Source organism: Pantherophis guttatus, chromosome 2, assembly GCF_059756535.1.
Source record: "Pantherophis guttatus breed Tessera chromosome 2, ASM5975653v1, whole genome shotgun sequence".
In the NCBI taxonomy this organism is placed as follows: Eukaryota; Metazoa; Chordata; class Lepidosauria; order Squamata; family Colubridae; genus Pantherophis; species Pantherophis guttatus.
In genome coordinates this window covers 146772564-146784676 of record NC_142064.1, presented here as the reverse complement: position 1 = coordinate 146784676, position 12113 = coordinate 146772564, and the positions used below count along the sequence as shown (strand labels likewise).

The 12113-nt window shown below is 37.9% G+C and overlaps 1 protein-coding gene across 5 annotated transcripts in view; it reads right to left on the bottom strand.

Moving 5' to 3' along the window:
• The window catches only part of RAB5B (RAB5B, member RAS oncogene family), a 32808-nt gene extending 22622 nt beyond the window's left edge, over positions 1-10186 (bottom strand). Inside the window, exon 1 of one of the 5 annotated variants that reach the window (XM_034412595.3) lies at positions 9935-10186. The gene's annotated coding sequence lies outside the window, so the exon portion shown is untranslated. Of the gene's footprint in view, positions 1-1733; positions 3536-9644; positions 9735-9934 lie in introns of those variants that run through there. The other 4 variants (XM_087888773.1, XM_087888774.1, XM_087888776.1 and 1 more) reach the window with 4 other exon arrangements.
• Positions 10187-12113: the final 1927 nt, after the last annotated feature.

Here is a 12113-nt window from a genome sequence, read left to right as displayed (position 1 = left end):
AGCAATGTATGGCTGCACATGCCAAGACAGTCAGGTGTAGCTTTCTAAGCATCCATACAAACCTGGAAAAAAGTCCAATTAGTTTAACTTTTGGAGACAGCTGGTTTGTATGCACTTCAGCATGATGTGAAAAAGAACTTTTGAAAGAGTTCCATAGTCTTAGGGTCAGGTAAACTATTAGATGTCATCCAGTAACTTTAAATACAGCTAAATCTTTTTTAAGACCTACATTTAACTATAAAACAGCTGAAAAATGAAGGTGTCGGCACCATACTTCTTAGACAAGCTATGCTGATAGCATAGTCTAGTCTATTCTAACACAAACTGGCGGACACGTTATGCTGCAATCACTTAAATTTTCCAAAATATTCCTAGACTTGTCTGACTTATCTAGCAGTTCACTTATGGTCACAGTATGAACCTACTGTATAGAATCATTACTTAAATGTTAGAAAAAAAAAATTATAGCACACAGGAGTTCATCCAATTTGCTTCCATTTGACAGTGTTACAGGTTAGATATTAAAGGTAAATTATATCATTCCACAAAAATATTGTAAAATAACTTATTTGGTATTAATTAAATTAAAATACTTTAATTAAAAGTATTATGGCGGTATTTCTTTACCAGAAATATCTCAAAGAAATAGAAGAAACTGCCAGAATGGTTTCTGTTCTGAAATCTTTCCTAGAAATTATTTTAGGAAGTCTTTTTTTTTTTAACAGTCATCCTTATAGCAAAGTCAAAGTCCATTTTCTTATTCAGCAGAAACAGAGGACTAGCATATTTTGCCTTGAGACTTTGCTATATCTGCTGCAACAGGCATCAAAATGCCTTCTAGGTAATTTAATCAGGCACTTTTAGAGGTGATCTGATTAGAAACGTTGTTACTAACTGTGCAAAGCCATTACATACTGACTACAAGCCAGAATAACAAGAATTTATCAGCTACATTCCAGTTAGAGGCAAGGTACAGGCTGAAATGAAAACTCAGTATAAAGATTAATATTTCAAACACCCATGTATAAACATATTGGCTGGACAAATAACTGAATTAATAATGACATAGGTATATTCATCCCTTTTGGGATAAGCAACCTTATTTATGTAGGGGAAAAAATAAGCAGTAAGGCAAAGAAAAAACAGGAAAGAAGAAGAAATCTGACTAGATTTATTTGACACTGACATGATTCGCTATACCTCACCATACTTTTCTAACCTTGGTTCCAGTACATCTATGCAATATTTCATAGACTGACTTTTCTTTGAACTTCTCATATTTGTTTTTCAGGATTCCATTAATCATCTCTTTTATCCATTCCTTTTCTCACATTTCAATCTTTCTTCAAATATTTATTTTATAATTCAGCGCTCATTTATTTTCACAATATGTTTTATAGGTAGTCCTCAACTTATAATTGAGCCCAGAATTTTGGTGATAAGTCATTGTTGTCATAAGACACAGGACCAGATTCAATTGTATAACCATATTTATAAGTGAATCTGCAGTCATTAAACATGGTCATAAATCTGAATACAGCTTATCCAATGCATATTGTTTTGCTAGAAAATAGTAAAAAACTTTCACAACAAGCAATCACATGACCACACTATAATCGGTCATAGCAATAGCAATAAGACTTATATACCGCTTCACAGTGCTTACAGCTCTCTCTAAGCGGTTTATAGTCAGCCTATTGCCCCCAACAATCTTGAGTCCTCATTTTACTCACCTCAGAAGGATGGAAGGCTGAGTCAACCTTGAACAAGTGAGAATTGAACTGCCGAACTGCAGCCAGCAGTCAGCAGAAGTAGCCTGAAGTACTGCACTCTAACCACTGCGCCACAACAGCTCATTAATTGCAGGTTGCTTGCTAAGCACTCAAAATGCAAAATCACAGGAATAAGGATTAGGAATTATAAATTAACGATGTCAACTGCATATAAAGAAAATCTTTATAAAATGTTTTATAGATGGCATTTTTCACCCACAAGGTTGGCAAAGATGTTTAAGGACATGTCCACTAAATGTTGGAAATGTCATCAGATACCTGGTTCGTATTATCATATGTGGTGGACATCCCCAAAAGCAAAAAAAAATATTGGATAAAAATACACACATAGTTGGAAAAAATGATAAAGCAACATAGATTTAAAATCAGAAATATTTTTGTTGGGCATTTTACCGGATAAGTATAACAAGGGGAATACATATTTGAATTTACATGTATTAACTGCAGCTAGAATTGTATTTGCACAACAATGGAAAAGTGAAGAGATCCCTACAGATGAAAATGTGATTAAAAAAATATTAGAATGTGCAGAAATGGATAGACTAACACTTACAATTAAGGAAAAGGAAGAAACTGAATACTTTTTGACATAAGACTTATTTTATCAATGGCTAGCCAATAAAAACAGAAGTTAGAAACATGTAGATATAAGAAAAGGACTAATGATACAAGGGAGGTTTGTTATTATTATTGAACTAATACCAATGTAATGAATATTGTTGTAAACACTTTATTTCCTAAAAATATTTGTGCTCAGACAACAGTTTAACTAAAAATGGAATTCTTATGTTATAAAATAAAAAATATATTTTAAAAATGCAATCACGTGACCATGGGGGAGGGTCGTCAGGTAGTGGTGTGTAGTCATAACTTCAAGAAGTCATAATTTTTGAATGTTGTAACTTTGAACGGTCATTATGCAACTGGTCATAAGTCAAGGACTACTGATAGATCTTTCAATAGTTCATCCAATTTATTCTATATGAAATTTATTTGGCATCAAATGTGATGTCATATCCTTCATACAACCCAAAAGCTTGCACTGCCTTGATTTTTCACCATAAGTTACCCAGCTTCTTGGGTTATGATATCTCTGTATTATCCAGGGAAGCAGAACACGTTGACTTATGGAAGCAAAGCCTTTCTGAAGTTGGTTGGGCACTGAATTATCCACCCTTCTCTGTTAATACCGGATGAAAATAGTCTCTGTGGTTTGTGCTATTAATCATCCCGATTCTAAAAGTGTGGAAACACAGGAAATTAGCACGTCACTCAAAGACAATTCAGCAGCGGGTGACATCACCAATCTTATCATTAGCAATCAGAATTAAAAGGAATGTCAGACTAAAAGCAAGGAGAATCAAAGATTTGATATCTTTGAAAGTTACTGGGCAAATGGAAATTTATCGTTAAAATGATTAGTTTTGCTTCTGAAGCAAAACACTACTAAATAAATTAACACTAATAAATAAAAAGCAGAAAGCAAGTAAAGAAATTATCATGTACGACATAGGACTATTTCTGCCCTTTTCTTTGTTGGAATTCCTAATGACGATTAACTATTTGAATGCAGAAAAAAAGCTGAAATTGCTAGTAGTTCCTTGGAATTTTTTCCCTTATATAAATGTAAAATTGATTCTGATTTCACTCTTCATTCTACATTAGATGTACACTAGATTCCTATACTATACATCTAAGATGGCTGATAATGGAAAAGTCAAGCATTTTAACTTATCCACCAAATGCTAAAGCTTCTAGTTTTTTGTAAACTTGTATAAGAAGAAGTCCAGAATTAAGTTTCATTTGTCTTGGGAGATATGTTCACCAGCCATTATTCATTATTTATGTTCATTATTTACAAAGAAAGTTATTTTTTGAGTCATTTTATAATTCTACACAGCCAATGTTAGAACTAAACTGGAGTCTTTGATTATAGCTCCTTTTGTTAGCCATGAGATTCTTATGTTTAGAGATTCCACTGATGGCTTTTCCCTAGAAAGGTAGCATACAATATTTAAAATATAATGATAGATTTGATTAGGGTTGCTTCAGTTAACAACAAATGGTTCTAGATCACTTCCCTTGGTCCCTTGTGATTAAAATTTAATTCGTAGGAAATAAAGGTTTTTTCAGATACAGTGTTTAAAGATCTGGGTAGGTTCTACAGACAGTCCCCCAAGGTTAAGAACAAGTTCTGTTCCCTAGCTCCATCTTTAAGCCAAAATTTGTTATTTAAGTTGAAACAGGTTATTGTAGTTGTATTTTTGCACATCAGGGATGCTCAGTACAGCAACTAAGTTGTTTACAATTTTAAGTTTCATACTTAAAACTGAGTTAGAGGGGAGAGGCTTCCAGCAAGGAGAGCCCCAATTCAACCACTGGGATCCAATCTTTTACCATTCTAAAGGCAAAGTAATCTGACTCAAAATGGTGGATAGCATTCTCCTTCCTTGAACCGATGAATCTCTGAAGCCACACAATGCTTCCATGAACCATTGAAAACAGACTATATACTCTATTAAAAACGCATGCACTATTTCATGACATTCATGAAAGCATTATGCAGCTTCAGAGGTTTGACTCAAAGAAGGAATTGTCTTTAAGATCAACATTTTTAACCTTGGACTTCCTGTACAGACTTTCTGGGAAAAATATTTTCATAATAATACCAGACTAATGTTCAACTCATCAATTTTATATGCCTAAATAATTCTGTCCTTAAGATTATTTTATTCCATTTTTATGAAGACAACTCACCTATCATTTCACTCATATATATAATCCATAATTTAGCAATCTGAATACAAGTTTGTAGAGATTTGTCAAAACAAGATTCATATCTTTTCTGTTACTCTGGAAGTGGTGTGTCATTATTATTTCAATTCAAAACCACTGTTTTAACAAACCACTACTGTCAGCAGTAGTTCACGAGTCCACTCTGACTTTTCTGCAACTCACTCAAAACCTGGCAGTGTGTTCTTCTGTACAACTTGTATTTCCTTCTGACTAATTTAGAACTGGAAAAAATAAGATTAACACTTCCTATCTTGCTCCAGTGAAGGTCCTTTCTGAACTATATATATTAGGCAATTTTCTGCAGGAAAAGAAACCCTCCTTGGACACAGAGTAAAGAAATTTAGCAAAGAAACTCTAACCTTTGGACAGCAAAGATACAGAAGATAATGTGGTAAACTGGACACAACATGAATAGTAATGAATTTTTATGTATGGAGCATTAATTAAGAAGGGACCAGCATTTACTTTTGCCAGTATTAATGAGTTAAACCTATTAACCATTTGTGCATGTGTTTGTTAAAAGTAAATCTTTCTTTTACTATCTTGATACCAGTTGCTACTACTACATCCAAAACGTAAATCAGAATGGCCTTTTCAGAAATCCTTCCTTTTATAAATTCTATTCTGAAAATACATTTAACCACCATTAAATATTGAAATAACTGAGGTTGAGACCATCTTACAATCTACCTCTTGGGTATGAAGTTTTGAGCTTTATTTACAGCTAAACAAGTTAGTTTTGAGGTGCTGAAACTAAGAACATTTTAGATATACTAAGTATGGAAAATTGTGCTTGAATTCCCATAGAAATTCCCAGCCTGGTAACCTTGGACTCTTTGCAAAGTTTAGTACATTGAATACATTGTTCAAGTAATGAAGATTGGATTTTTCACAAAGAGGTCCTACAGAAATATAATCCACACTATTGTTTTATTATATATGCTCCTCTAAAGGCTAGGCAAAAACATGCTAAGTGATTAGAATAAGTAATTGAGTCTCCTAATTTCAGGTCCAATAAGTGATGGACTTTGTCCTGAAGATGAACTTTCCTCTATCTTAAGCAGAAATATATATTTTAACACTTGCAACAAGCTATATTTCCACTATATATATGCCAACATATATTCAAGGACAAATCTAGATGATTTGAAATCATTGTCCTAGCTTGAGAGTCTTTACAGCAAGATGGGAAACTGACGTTTGATGTGTATATTATATTAGAGTTTAAGAACTAGATGCAGAAAGTGGTTGAGTTATTACCTCAGACTCTTCATTTTAGGAATCGCAAAGCCTATTTCACTGATCTGTTAGCAAAATTGTGGCAATATGAAATGAACCATCAGATATGTCATTTTTAATTTAAAAAATAACTCCCTAACAATATTTGCAATATATTCTTTAAAGATCTGATTATATGCAAGGATATCTTGTAGGGTACCTACTCAGCATTAACATTAATATTTTTCTCAGTTTACAGGAGTAGCGTATCTCCACACTAGCTAGACCTAACTGAATTGACAAGGTAGACAAGCAATTGTTTAGTGTGCATTAAAGCAGCAAATACACTGGAGAACTCTAGCTAACACAAACTGTCATTAATTTCAAACCACTATGTATAAACATGCCACCTTCTTTTATTCTAAAGAAAAATGACCCTTTTCTGCCTGAAATCAAGAACATTCACCTTTGTAAATATTTATCCATGTATATGATTATATATGCCTCTCCATCCTAAGGCACAATTTCCCTTTAATTACCTAAGCAGACCTGCTCAGTTAGTAAAGTTATGTAAGAGTCATATATAGGTAAGTAGTACAATATGCAAGTAACATGTATATAGGTGATGTGCATAAAACAGGGATAATAAAAAGATGTGGTAGCATACATGCTACACATTAAAAAGGAATTTAAAAAGTTCTTAAAAAGGAAATGTTTGATTTCAAGAAGTTGAAGTTGATAACACTAAAAATATCTAATTAAAGTATTCAATTAAATTTGCTGGCCTTCAGTTCAATAAAATTATTACTGTGCAGTTCCTTGGACATCTTTTCTACCACTTAAGTTCTATATTGTTGAATTTTGACAAGCTAGAGTGAATCTGAGACTGTTTCCAACTGCTTGAACATTCAACCTACAACTGTAATTGGTTCTCTTTCCCATTTGGATGAACTCCTTAGTAACATTAAGTCTGTTAGTATGAGAGAATCTATATAAAAATACATTCCACCTTTGCAAGTGACCCCTAAAAGCAATACCTCATTTTCCAAGAAGAGCTGATAATAGCAAGCAAATGTTGCTACTACTCCAATATTTACATTGCTTTCAAGAAGTAAATTCAAAATAATACTGGTTATACCACAGTCCTAAAATGATTAGCCCCTACCTTTTTTTAAGTAGGTTCTTTCCTTATATCCTGATCAAGAGAGAACCACTATCCAGACTCATGTTGCAAACCTAAACAGAAAGGCTACTTCATGTTCATGGAACTCATTGTACACAGAGCTCATATTATTTAAAAACTGATTCAATATTAGGTTGTCTCTTTGCTGACAAGAGATAAAAAATAAAACAAATTAATATACAAAGAAGAAAGAAAATACAAGGGTTATTAAATCCTAGCAGGAATTACGAATTGCAAATATACCCAATACTTTACAGTTAGAGAGCTCCTTACCAACAAAAACTACCATTATCTTTTCACACAGATTAAGACAAAGTACTTCACTTTCAAATAGCTCAAATCAAGAAGTTGTCTGATTATACTATACAGGCCAACCAGGAGAAGGAACCCTAGTCTCCTAATATCAGTAAGGAATGATACAGACCCCAAGGTCAGTCTGCATTCTAGATTCGATTTATACTCAGAGAAAGCTTAAAAGCAAATTATGAAGATAACTTTCCCTTACTACATATAACACTTAAAGCATAACCGTAAAATCCATTAAAGCTTTTAATTTCTTTCTTGTGATCAGTATTAGCATACAATTAGCAAATTACCCAGTTTACCTTTGTAACAAAAAAAAGAAGGATGTGTTTCCAAGATGAAGAGCTTCTAGTTTTTAGATTCCAAGGTGTATGTCATATAAAGTGACATTAAAAGCACTATTTTCCACAATGGGAAAGAGATTTGTTATCAGTAAAAAATACTATTATGCAAAACTAGTGATGGGGCATTTTTAGAGCTCGTAAGCAAATGCACACCTATAGACAGTAGGAAGACAGTTCTTTTGCAAAGAAAGAACTAAATATACAGACAAAAATGGAAGGATGAAATTTGAAACCAAATATGTAATCTAAGAATCTAAATATAACTTTAAAATTATAATTTTAATGGAGGAAAAAGACAAGTGCAGTGTCAAACTGAAAATGGAAGACACAGTACTGGCCAAAAATTTGGGTCCACGAGTCCACTCACCATCAATCTTAAGTAATAGTAATGCACCTCTACACTAACTTATCATTTTAGTCAGGTCTTGTAAATACACATTTATTCTCTATACATTCTTTGATCTCAGTTATACTGATAATACTCTCATCTCATCAAGATCTTAGAAAAATCACTTCCCTGCTTAACAAAAAAAGTTGCAACAATAGCTAAGAACAATAATGATAAAACTAGAGAAATTTTGTGAAGATTAAAAGAAAGTTTCTCACCATTAAACAACATAAAGTTTACTGCTAAACTTCAAGAGTGTATCCTTCATAATATCTACTACACCTGTGTGGATTCAGGATAAATCAATCTAGGAAATCACAATTCTTAAATAAGCCATAATAAAGTATATCGAAATTCATTCACTTATTCTTCATAACTGCACACGTCTTAGTTTTAAGCTTGGTATCAATGCATTTCCATCAGCTATCAAATACTGTCTTTTGGATGTAGGATACATTAAGCACTGCATCTTGGCTTAAGTCTATTTCTCATACTGATTTAATAAGGAACATCTGCGCTCCTTGCCTCTTCCCTTTAGTTTTCTGGGCAGCTTTCCCACATCAAATGTATTTTTAATGGAGTACAACTTTAAGGAAAAAGAACCTTAAAACATCCACGAAGCCTCAATATGCCTTTCAGAGCTTAATTACAAGGATTAGTAAAAAGCATCACACATGCCTATCTATTACCATAAATTTAAGCCGAATCATAGACACTCTGTGATTGCTGACCATGCTAATCGGTAAATCTTCGAAAGGGCAAAACCATTTGCCCCTCCTAGGTGACTTACATTTAAGAAAGAAACCATAATTGATCAAGAAACCCATGGAAGGGGTGGGGGAGGGGGGAATTCAGTGCTATGAGAAAACATAAATCTTTCAACAGAAAGACAAACGGGCAAAGAAAGCGTTTAACAAGTCAGGCAACCAAGCTCGGCTCGTACAACAGCTAGCAAAATGTTAAACAACTGTTAAGTTCACCGGCTATCGCGGTAGTGCAAAGTTCTGCTTTCCCAACGCCAAGAAGGCAGGCTAGGAAGCTTTGATGGGTCCCTCCTACGCCAACCAGATTTCACTAACGAGTAAGCATGCAATCTATTCCCCACTAGCAATTCCTAACCTCTTTAAAACCAAGGCAAGCTTAACGATATCGAGCCGACTACGGTACGAGAGCGATCCCCTTCCGCAGAGTTTCTCTCTCTCTCAACTACGGATCGATTAATAAGCCCTGAACTTCTCACTAGGGCCCGTTTTATTATTCCGATCTCCACCCCACCCCCTGCCGCCGCCAGCATTTCCACCGAAGCAGCAAATCTTCGTAACTCGGCCCGGTCGGTTCCCTACGTCAGAAAGGCCACACACAAACATCGCCCGGTAGAGACAAGAGTCGCCATTCCGACGCGTACGTTCCCTTACGACGCTCGCGGCCCGGCGACCCCGCTTCAGACTCGGCCTCCTAGCCCAATTCTAACGTTAGCCAACGTCCTTCACCCCTCAGGCTCGGCACCGTCCAGGCCTTTCGCTTCGCCCCACTTCGGGCTTTTCCAGGCCACCACCCTCCGTGTGGCACGTATCCATCCCTCCCAAGTTGGTAGCCGGTTGGAAAATGGGCAGGCCCACCTCCACAAGACCCGCCAGGCCAGGGCCTCCAATTAACCTCCGTCTCCCCCCCTCCCCCCGCGTCTCTCCCCCACAGCCACAAGGCCGCCCCGTCAGAAGGACTCGCTAGCCAAGCCCACTCCCCTCCTCTTGCTCCCCCCGCTGCCGGGACGAAGGGCCCAAGTCCATCCTGTAGCCCCCGCGTAGTCAAGCCACTGCGGTCTCAGGGAGCCACTTCCCAGGGAGCCAAAACGATCCGCCGAAAAGCCACCGGACAGCCCGGCGCGGCCTAAGAGCCCCAACACAGGTACCTGAGACGGCACTGGCTCCCCCCACTTCGCGGCCCTCGACTGTTTCGCACACAAACAAACTACCTCAACCAAACCCAACTCTGTGCCGGAAGGCGGAGTTAGGCTGCGTTCTAAACCAATGGCCGCTAGGCACCTGGGGCGCTAGAACGTGCTCTCGACCAATCGCCTGACGGGAAACCGCACCCTTGCCTCATCTAGCTAATTGGAACTCCGCGAAGGGAAGGACGGGCAAGCAGCTCTAAGCACCAATGCAGCGAAGGAGGCGGAATGGCGAGTTAAAAAGCTTCCCAGCCAATAGAAAAGACAATTGGGGTTTTAATGGACGAGTAAACCAGCCAGTAGAAAGGTTGCCGATTCGAGAGGTTTCATAAACAACAAATAAGGTGACCTAAGAGGGGCGGAGCCGTCCGGCGGGGCCAACCAATCACAGCTCGCTCTGTAGCTGATATTGCCCAATCGCAGGTCACATGTCCTTCATACCTCCTAGCGAGAGGCCGAATTGACGGGAAGGTAGGTAGACGTGCACCGAACTTTCTTTGCCCAATCGGAGAGCTCACTATCTCCGGGAGCCAATTAGAAGCCACGAGGAATTTGAATGGCACAAGGAGGAGGGAAAAAAAGTTACTTCCGGGAGTCCTATGAACCTTGACACCCTCCCCCCCCCCCCACAATTGAGGCCGGGCGAGGTAGAATTCTAGGAACGGGAAATCATGTGGGGGGCGTGGCCAGAGCCGAGTCTGCCCGAGCCCCGGAAGTGTTGTTGCTGAGGTCGCAGGTTCGCTGCTCTCAGCGGGGCGTGCTGCTTCTGAGTAACGCCCACAAGAGTCGTACAGCCGGCAAGATGCTGCTGCGCCGCAGAAAAGACGGGGTGGAGGGTGGGGAATGAATCCCGCTTTCCCTCCTGGGAGCTGCTCATTGGTGTTCGAGGATCAGACTGCCGAGGCGTCTTTCCCGGCGTCCCGCGGCCCTTTAACAGATTAACAGAGTTGGAAGGGACCTTAAAGGTCATCTAGTCCAAACCCCCCCCCCCCCGCTCAAGCTGGAGACCAGGCGGCGGGTCGGTCAGTCCTCCGAATAGCATTAAAAAGAAAGGGTAGCCAAACGGTAGATCCCTGGGAGCAACTGGGAGGGAGGAAAGTATTAGGGAGACCGCGGCCCCTCTTTCACCATCTGAGCTCGTCCTTTCCCCGCAGCCCAAAGGGAATGAAGCGAGTAGGGCGCGGAGCAAAATCCGCTTCTAAGTCTTTTCTGTCCGGGGAGCGAACTGGTAAATTAAGGTCCTTTTTTTCCCCTCCTGTGAATGAGACGGAGCCTTTTGTGGCCTTACTACGGTTTTTCGTAACGGTCAGCAGCACCGATTCTGCTACGTCGAAATGAAAAGCTGGTGAATAAGTTGGAGGACCTTTTTAAAAAACGATTCTATGGGACGTTCCAGTTAAAAAGATAAGTACTAATACAAACTTTAAAAAAAAATAGTGCATAAAAGAAGGAAAAAAAAACAGTAAAAGAACAAAGAAATATTCCCCCTTCATCACAAATACTGGTATAAACCATTTTAGTAACAGCATCAACAATCTTATCTTGACATACAGCAAATGCTCATATAACAAATGTTCTTTTTTTTCTATGACTCATATCTATAGACAAATCTTTAAAGTCTCCTTGTTCAGGCCTGGTCAGCAAAAGTCCATTAAGAGTTATTAGGAATAATGTTATCTATTTTAACATTGATGAAATAAACCAACTTTATATTTCTTCCTTTTACTTTTAACAATCTTAAATCTTTAATCCCTTCAAATCTGCCAGATTTTCATTTTTTCTGTGTCCCTTCTCAAAATCTTTCAAACAAGATTTAACAAGAATCCTTTGTAAAGCCCTTAGTGAGCTTTTCCAAGTTCTAAGAATGCAAAGGAGCTCCAAGCCATAATATCCCACTATCATGCCCCACGGTAGCTTGCTTTCTCCAGTCGAAAACCAAAATCTTCCACTCTTAGTCTGCAGAATTCATCTAACCGCCTACTGAATCATTCAAATGCTCTTTGATAAAATTGGTATGAATGGCAATCTGGTTTCTGGAGAGCACATTTTCTCCTAAATATCTCTATGTGCACTCTTCAATGTTCTTTATTGTGGACTTCTAACTACTGGTGCCACAGAAGAGTGTGGTGCAGACCTCTGT